This window comes from Gossypium hirsutum, chromosome A10 (assembly GCF_007990345.1).
Source record: "Gossypium hirsutum isolate 1008001.06 chromosome A10, Gossypium_hirsutum_v2.1, whole genome shotgun sequence".
In the NCBI taxonomy this organism is placed as follows: domain Eukaryota; kingdom Viridiplantae; phylum Streptophyta; class Magnoliopsida; order Malvales; family Malvaceae; genus Gossypium; species Gossypium hirsutum.
This window is the reverse complement of record NC_053433.1, coordinates 19613362-19621210: the sequence shown is the minus strand read 5'-3', so window position 1 is coordinate 19621210 and position 7849 is coordinate 19613362. Positions and strand designations below refer to the sequence as shown.

Sequence of the window (7849 nt, the reverse complement as noted above, 5' to 3'; positions counted from 1 at the left end):
CTATTCTTTAATCACCTGAATTAGGGGCTTATTTATAAACTTCCTTCCATCAAAGAAATTTGTCCAATGTAATTACCATGTAGATAAGTAAAACTACTAAAGACCTTTATCAAAAATGATTTAATTATTATGTACACCGACATGCTCCTCAGTGTCCGCGATCCTTTTAGACTCTCTTTTGGTCTTGGTTTCCCTTCGGTAGCAGATTTGAAAGTCAAGAGTATGACAGTTTTATCGGGACCGGAGTTCTTGTATTTTCTCCCCATTTTAGCCCTTGTTTTGCTAGACTTTTGGACCTTTGTACCCTTTCTAATGAATTTGTTCTTTCCTCGAACGAAAAAAGTGATTTAACATCGCTCAATGTTCAAGGCATTTACAAAAGAGATTAAACACCACTTAAACTTATATAAAATTAAATAGTTTGATAAATGTGAGATATTAAATTAAACATAACAAATCCAACAACGCTTAAAATTTAGAATGTAAAAAAATAGATGCTTTCAATCTGGATCGATTCTCAAACTTTAATGTCAACATAAATATCGAGATTCAATATTTGTCACATTATTTTTCTAACCAGAGATATCTCTCATTTCAAAGAAATCATTTTTCAACACAAAACACTGGTCATGGGATGAGGCAAAGGGATTGTAAAACCTGTTAGTAACATATAGACCTTTAACCCATCAAAAGAATCCAGCAAAGCCAACTTTAAAAGCAAGTGGAAAAGAGAATTTGTTTCTCAAAATTGGTGATAGTGCGACCACTTTTTCTTTTTGGCCAATGCTGCTGAGTGCTGCTTAAGGAAATCAATGTCCTCTCTCACTTAATTTATAGGGTTAAGCCGAAACACCATAAGGCATGGAGCACCACATCATTATTACATGTTTACTACATCAAATATATTTTCTTGTCCTTAGGGGACAAAGTTTTCGGTTTAAGTCCAAACTAAATTTTCCCACTTAGTATTTGTATTTTTTTCCTTTGTACAATGTTACGGAGATATTACACCTTTAAATACCTTTAAATTTACATTTTTTTAAATTTAGACTTATCAATCTTTTGTTAAGGTTTTGAAGTCAAGTATCCTATCTTTTTTTTATTAAAATATGTTTAAAATTATTACAATTTTTATATAATTGAAACATATTAATAATTTATATTATAGAAATATGAAATGTTAATGTAATAGATAGAAGAAAAAATAAAAAACAAATCAAATTGTATTGCTCTTCCATGGAATTTTTTATGTTTTTGAAAATAGAATCAATTGGTTCGACCACAAATTTCAAGTGTAGAGCCCAATTTAGCTCGGGGCCCATAAACCAAAAAAACAAATAAAAACAAAGTCTAAATTACAGCCCAAAACACCCAACACAAAAACTAAAAAACCTAGGCCCAAAACCCCAGCCCACTTAGCACTAACCGACAACCATCAAAAAAGCAGAAAACCTTAGGTGCGCCGCACCTAGGTCGGCTGCTCACACCTCCCTCGAGCGCCGAATGCCACTTCTCCGCAACGTGCGCTGCTCCACCACGCCACGTCAGTGACGTGCTCAATCATGTACCTACAAACGTGTAAAACAGTTGCAAAAAAAGGGGCTATAAAAGCCTTCGAAAACGATTGTAAAAGGACGTTTTTTTTACGGATATAATAGCAGATATACACACCAAAAATCAATAGAAAAGATCTTAGTGCAAAAGAAATCAAAAGGTGATTTTAGATTCAACTTTCCTTGATTTTACGTTTTCTTTTGATTCTATTTCCTTTTGTTTTTTTTTTTTCATTTGGTTTTTTAAAGCTTTTGAAAATAGAAAAGGGAAAGATTTATCTTACGAATAGCCAAGAATGTTGACCCTCGAAGCCTGAATCTGTTGGACGTCGTTTATGGTGGCGGATCGGCATTCAAAGGGAGGGATTAAAGTCGGCTAAGGAGAGAAATTAGGAGAGAAATAAAAAGGGGCTAGGGTTTCTTTTAAAAAAAAATGGCAAAATGCCATTCAAATTTTTTTTTTTAGTTTTTAAAGGGCAAACAAAACGGCGCCATTTGGGGAAGGATGGGATCCGCACGCCAACTCGCTCCACGGCCCGGATCCGCGCTTTTACTCTTCAAAGGGGAAATTTATGCTGCTGGTCCTTCCCCTTTGCGCCGACTTTTGATTTGGCCCTGTTTGAATTTCATTTGTTTTTAAAAATTGCCCCTGGATTTTGCGCGTAAACTCAATGTGGTCCTCACCTGGACGTTGCGTTTTGGGTTTTGGGGCATTTTCGGTTTTAACCTTCGAACATTTGAGCGCGCTTTATTTTGGCCCTCAATTTTGTTTTAATAATTTGTTTGGCTTATAAAATATCCCTTTAATTTTGATTTTTCTTTCAATTTGGTTTTTAGTCATTCATTTTTAAAAAAAAACATATTATTTGTACATATTATTTTTGGGGATTATTTCATTGATTGCACATTGTTTTCATTTTATTTTCATGTGCATATTCTTTTATTTTATTATATAATATATTTATCTTAAATTTTCTTTTTATGTACATTCTTGGTTCTAATATTACATTATTATTATTGTATATATATTATTTTTATATAAAGTTTTACCTCATGTATATTATTTATCTTGATTGTCATAAATATTATTTTATATATTATTATATATATATATGTACACTATTTATTTTGAAATTTTATTTATGTATTATTATGCTATCTATTTTTGTTTTTATTTTTGGTACATTTCAAATTTTCATGTAAACTATTTACTTTATGATATTTATTTTAAAATTCATTTGTATATTACTATTTAGTATATTATTTATTTGTATTTTTCTTCTTATTTTAAATTCTTGTATCTATGATTGGTTTTCAAATCTTTATATTGTTGCACAGTAATATTTTTAAATTTTACTTTCCTCCCTATTATTCATTTATTTTATTTTAAAACTTGATATTTCATTTGTACAGTTTACTTGGAATTTCTTTTAAATTGACCTAATTCATTAGCCTTCGGATATTAGCGTTCACATTTATATAGTATATGATATGTTGCTATGGCATGTAACTTGTTTCTTTGTATTTCCTTTTTTTATTAGTCACGTAATATTATGGTTGCATATCTTTATTTCATGCTCAATTCAATGCTTGTATGATTGCTATTTTTATTGGATTTTAAATTTCAAATATTTTTTTCCCAATATCAAGTGCTTTTTACCTTTAAATAAACCAAACAAATGTATTTAGAGCCGGTTTTATAATTGCTTATTTGGAAATTCTTCAAAATAAGGCAATGTTTCGTGTTTAGAAATTCGAGGAATCGTGTCCTAACGTGCTGGGTTTCAATTTATCGTTGGACCAAATAACCGAATACCCTTTTAAAATTTCGTTACGTGTTTTGGAAATCATGACGTGATCTTAGTTTTGGAGGCTTAAAATATTGTGTCCCAACGTGCTGGATGTGGTATTTATTCCTTTGGAACGAGTGAATCCTAAAATCCAACCTGGGTTGTTCACACATTTTTAAAGAGATCGTATTTTAATGTTTTTTAAATTTTCAATATTAGGACATTAATTAGTCAATTGGTACCAATTTTGGGCGTTACGAGGGTGCTAACCCTTCCTCGTAGTAACCGACTCCCGAACCTTTTTTTCTCTCGATTTTCGCAGACACAAAATTATTGCTTTAATGAATTAAAATGTTTTATTAAAATGATCAAGGTGATCCAATCACACTTTAGAAAAGATCAGTGGCGGCTTCATACCTCGTTTTAAAGTCGATTCCCATTTTTCAAACTTAAAAATAGTTTCAACATCGAGTTTAAGATTTAGGGTTTCTAATAAAAAAGAAAAAAGAAACTCAAAAGTTACAACCCAACCCAAGCATTAAAAGAATGAAAAGAAAATGAAAACCCTAAAAGACTACCGGCGCAAAAAGGAAAGCCAAAACCAAAGGTTAAAGCTTTTGCCTTTGAACCTCTCCTCTTTGGCTCTTTCTATTCAGCTTCATTAGGCGTTGTTAATGCAAAAGTTATAGCAATGATATTGAAAGGGAAGGAAATTAAAATTTAAAACTGAAAAGTAAAAGGAATAATGAAAAACTAAAAAATTAATTTTAACTCCTAAAATTCTTTTTTACTTCGCCCTGGACGAGATATTCTGGATGAGAATTGATAAAATAGGTTGAAGGAAAAGATAAAATTAGAGAGACCTGCTAATGGAGAGAGATATCTGGGAAAGTAAATTCCTTTTTTGTTTTACGTTGCGTTAGACTTTTAATTTAAAGGGATAAATTTTAAAAGTATACATGAACTTTAATTTAATAAGTGATTGTATATATGAATTTTAAATTAGTCTAATTATACATGTGAAATTCTAATTGTAGTTCAAATGTATACTTAAAATTTTAATTTTGATTTAATCATACACATTTAAAGTAATAAATATATCAATTTAATTTCATATTGAATAAATATAATTATTTATGTATTCAATATATAAACATAAAATGATATTATATTAATAATTGTATTAATAATTTATAAGAATTGTATCATATCAAAATATCACGTATAAAATTACACAAAATCAAATTTCATATATATAATTACATATTAAATTATAATTAATATATAATTTTGATATTCATTCCTAATTTGAAGTTAAACTTTTATGGTTCCGGCTGTACACCTTACCATTATTTAATGAAAGGTTTCTAGAATAAGGTATAAAAAAATAAAAATAAAAAGGATAATTGCATGGGATCATTAAAGGCCTTAAGAAATCTAAGAATTGAACTTCTAAAATTGTGTTTAACATTAATTATTTTAGAATTTTAATAAATTAAAAATTAATTGAATTGAACAAATCAAAAATTGGTGGTTTGACCAATTTGACCATCGATATAATTCTAAAAATTTTTACATTTTCTTTAGTCATATGAAAATATTGAGATGCATCAAAATTATTCTTTAGATTTAAACTAAAATTTATTAAATAACATCTTACAAAAATATAAATACATGAATTAATTCAATTACACTCTCAATTCATTGATTACCATTACCTAAATTAAAAAAATAAAATAAGGAAAGGTGGATGAAAGAAATAAAATTAGGCAAAAGTAAAAGATCACTTCAAATTATAAAAATTTTATAAAATATAAAATATTAAATATTATAAAATATTATTAACACGTAAAAAATTATGAAAGTTATAAAAATTGTAAAAAAAAAAAGAAGTAAATAAAATTTTTCAATATTCAAAAAGTTTGGAGTCTTTGGTTATGATAATAAGAAAATAAAAAATCTTCAAGTGTTATGATGATTAGACTTGTATATGATGTCAAATGAAAGGTTTGAGTAACAATGAGTTTAATATCATGTTGGGTTCAATGGAGTGGTTTAACCATTCAGAGCATGTTCAATTCGCTACAGTTATGTTAGTGTTTGGTTAGTTGAATGATGATTCAACCGAATGATTACTATAGGACTAAGTAGCAATTTCCTTGATGATTCAACAAAATTATGTAATTAAATCAAAATAAATTTTGTTAAACGGCAGAAATAAATCCTGAAACAAAATTATTCGATTAAGTCTTCGTTCGAAAATAAATTAAAATCGAATAAAATCTTGTTAATCAACGAGAATAAATCTCAAAACAGATTTTATTTAATTTTAATTTCTCGTTTTGGAAATAAAATAAGAAAAAGAACAAAATTCGTTGAATGGCAGGAATAAATCCCGAAACAGATTTTATTTTAATTTAAATACTTTATAAATAAAATAAAATTCGTTGAACGGCGGGAATAAATCCCAAAACAAATTTTATTCGCTTTTAGAAAATTTAATTTTTTTTCCTTTTTTCCTTGGTGTCTCGTTTGTCTCGGATTAAAGAATTGAAAAAATAATCGATTTTGTCTTAAGATTGTTGGAAAAACACGTTAGCGAACAAAATATATAAATATAAATAAACAAATATTTATATATATAATAAAATATAAATAGAATAATTTATATTTCAATTGTTAAATACGTAAACAAATAAAAACTGTAATAAAAATTGAAATCGAAAATAAATATAGAGATTTACTAAACATTACGGCATGTTTAACACAGTTTCCTTAAAACAAAAAATAAATATAAAAATTTTATAAAATATAAAAATATTAAATATTATAAAATATTATTAACACACTACGAAAAATATGAAAGAATTAAGAAAGTTATAAAAAATTATAATAAAAAGAGAGAGAAAAGTAAATAATATTTTTCATTATTCAAAAGGTTTAGAGTCTTTGGCTTTGATAATAAGAAAATAAAAAGCTTCAAGTGTTATGATGATTAGACTTGTATGTGATGTCAAGTGAAGAGTTTGAGTGACAATAAGTTTAATGCCATGTTCGGTTCAACGGAATGGCTTAACCATTCAGAGTATGTTCAACTCGTTACAATTGTGTTAGTGTTTGGTTAGTTGAATGGTGATTCAACGAATGATTATTACAGGACTAAGGAGCAATGTCCTTGCATAGCCATCCTCCCTATTGTCCGAAACAGTGACAGAGTTGGATACAAGAGCACTGTTAGGAGGGAACGATGATGGTTGTGGAGAGAAGCTGAAGGTCGATTCAAGAGGGCAGCAGTAGCTGGAGGTTAAGTTAGGGCGGCAACAATTGTAGTTATTAATGAGCGATTTAATCACAGCAACCATTGTTGACCCAAAACGACCTCCTACTTTTTTCCAATGCGACAGTCACTTGCCCCCTTACAATGCCCTTACCCCTAACTTTGTCACTGGTTTTGGACAAGAAGGAGGTTGACGATACTGGCTTTGGTGGTGACAAATAAAAAGAATAACTGGACAATACCAGAAAGCTCCTGAGTTTTTTCCTATGATTATGGTCTTAAACTTATTTATCGATTCTACAAAACATCCTCTTCTGGTGAAGCGGAACTTGAACCCGTGACCACATAACCACCATCAACTAGGCTCTCGAGTCATACTCCAAGTTGTGACTGCACATTAACTGTCTTCAACTAAGACCTGTAGTTAGAATACAACCTGTGATTGTATAACCATCACGAAGTCAGAGTTTGAGTTGCAATGCAATGGGCTTCTAATGAAATGGTTTCGTCCCGACATGGAAAATGAAATATATAAGTCTCAAAGTGCCATTGCATTATCATTAACTCAAACACACCTTAAAACTAGCATACTGTCTCCCTCAAATAGAAATAAATATGTCTGTTGAAAAAGTTAAACAATTGAAAGTAAAATATAAACAATGGTGTAGAGAAGTTTTTAATAATGAAGAAAGGTGGCGAGAGAGTTGATGGAGTAAGAGGCGCAAAACCCCCCATTATATAGGCAACCGAGTGGGTAACGAGTGAAGAATGAAAAAACCATGTGCCTCGAGTAATCTAAAAATATCCTAGGTTCTCGGGATATTTAAAAAAGGAGATCGAGATTCTCGAGTCCAGAAAACTTTTCAAGTGGGTTGAAAATAAGATAGTGAAAATGCTCTGCACAGGGAAAATACATCGGCATTGTCATAGGCATTGGCGTGTAATATGTTGGGGCCAGAGGTGGTGTAAAGACTATACCTGCAGAAGGTGTTAAAGTAGGGTACGATGGTGCATAGTATGGTGCTTGTGTAAAAAATATGGGGTTAGTGTAAACACCAAAATAAGTCAAGTCATACTGACTAGAAGGTGCAGCAACCATCGGTGCCTCTTGTTGAGTTGAAGTCGATGATGAACCCATCTTGGCACCTACACTAAACTTTGGATTTTAGTGCGATTGTCATAGCCTCCTTGTACAATGTTGCCTACCCCTCACCTCCTCCAATAGTAGG

The 7849-nt window shown here is 30.1% G+C and overlaps 1 long non-coding RNA gene across 1 annotated transcript; it reads right to left on the bottom strand.

The window, feature by feature from the left end:
- Window positions 1–1205: 1205 nt before the first annotated feature.
- On the bottom strand, window positions 1206–2461 carry LOC107897621 (uncharacterized). Its single transcript, XR_001684214.2, has 2 exons — window positions 1838–2461; window positions 1206–1568 (listed from the first exon to the last, which is right to left on the bottom strand). It is a non-coding gene; the product is annotated as an uncharacterized lncRNA (long non-coding RNA).
- Between the last annotated feature and the right edge of the window lie 5388 nt (window positions 2462–7849).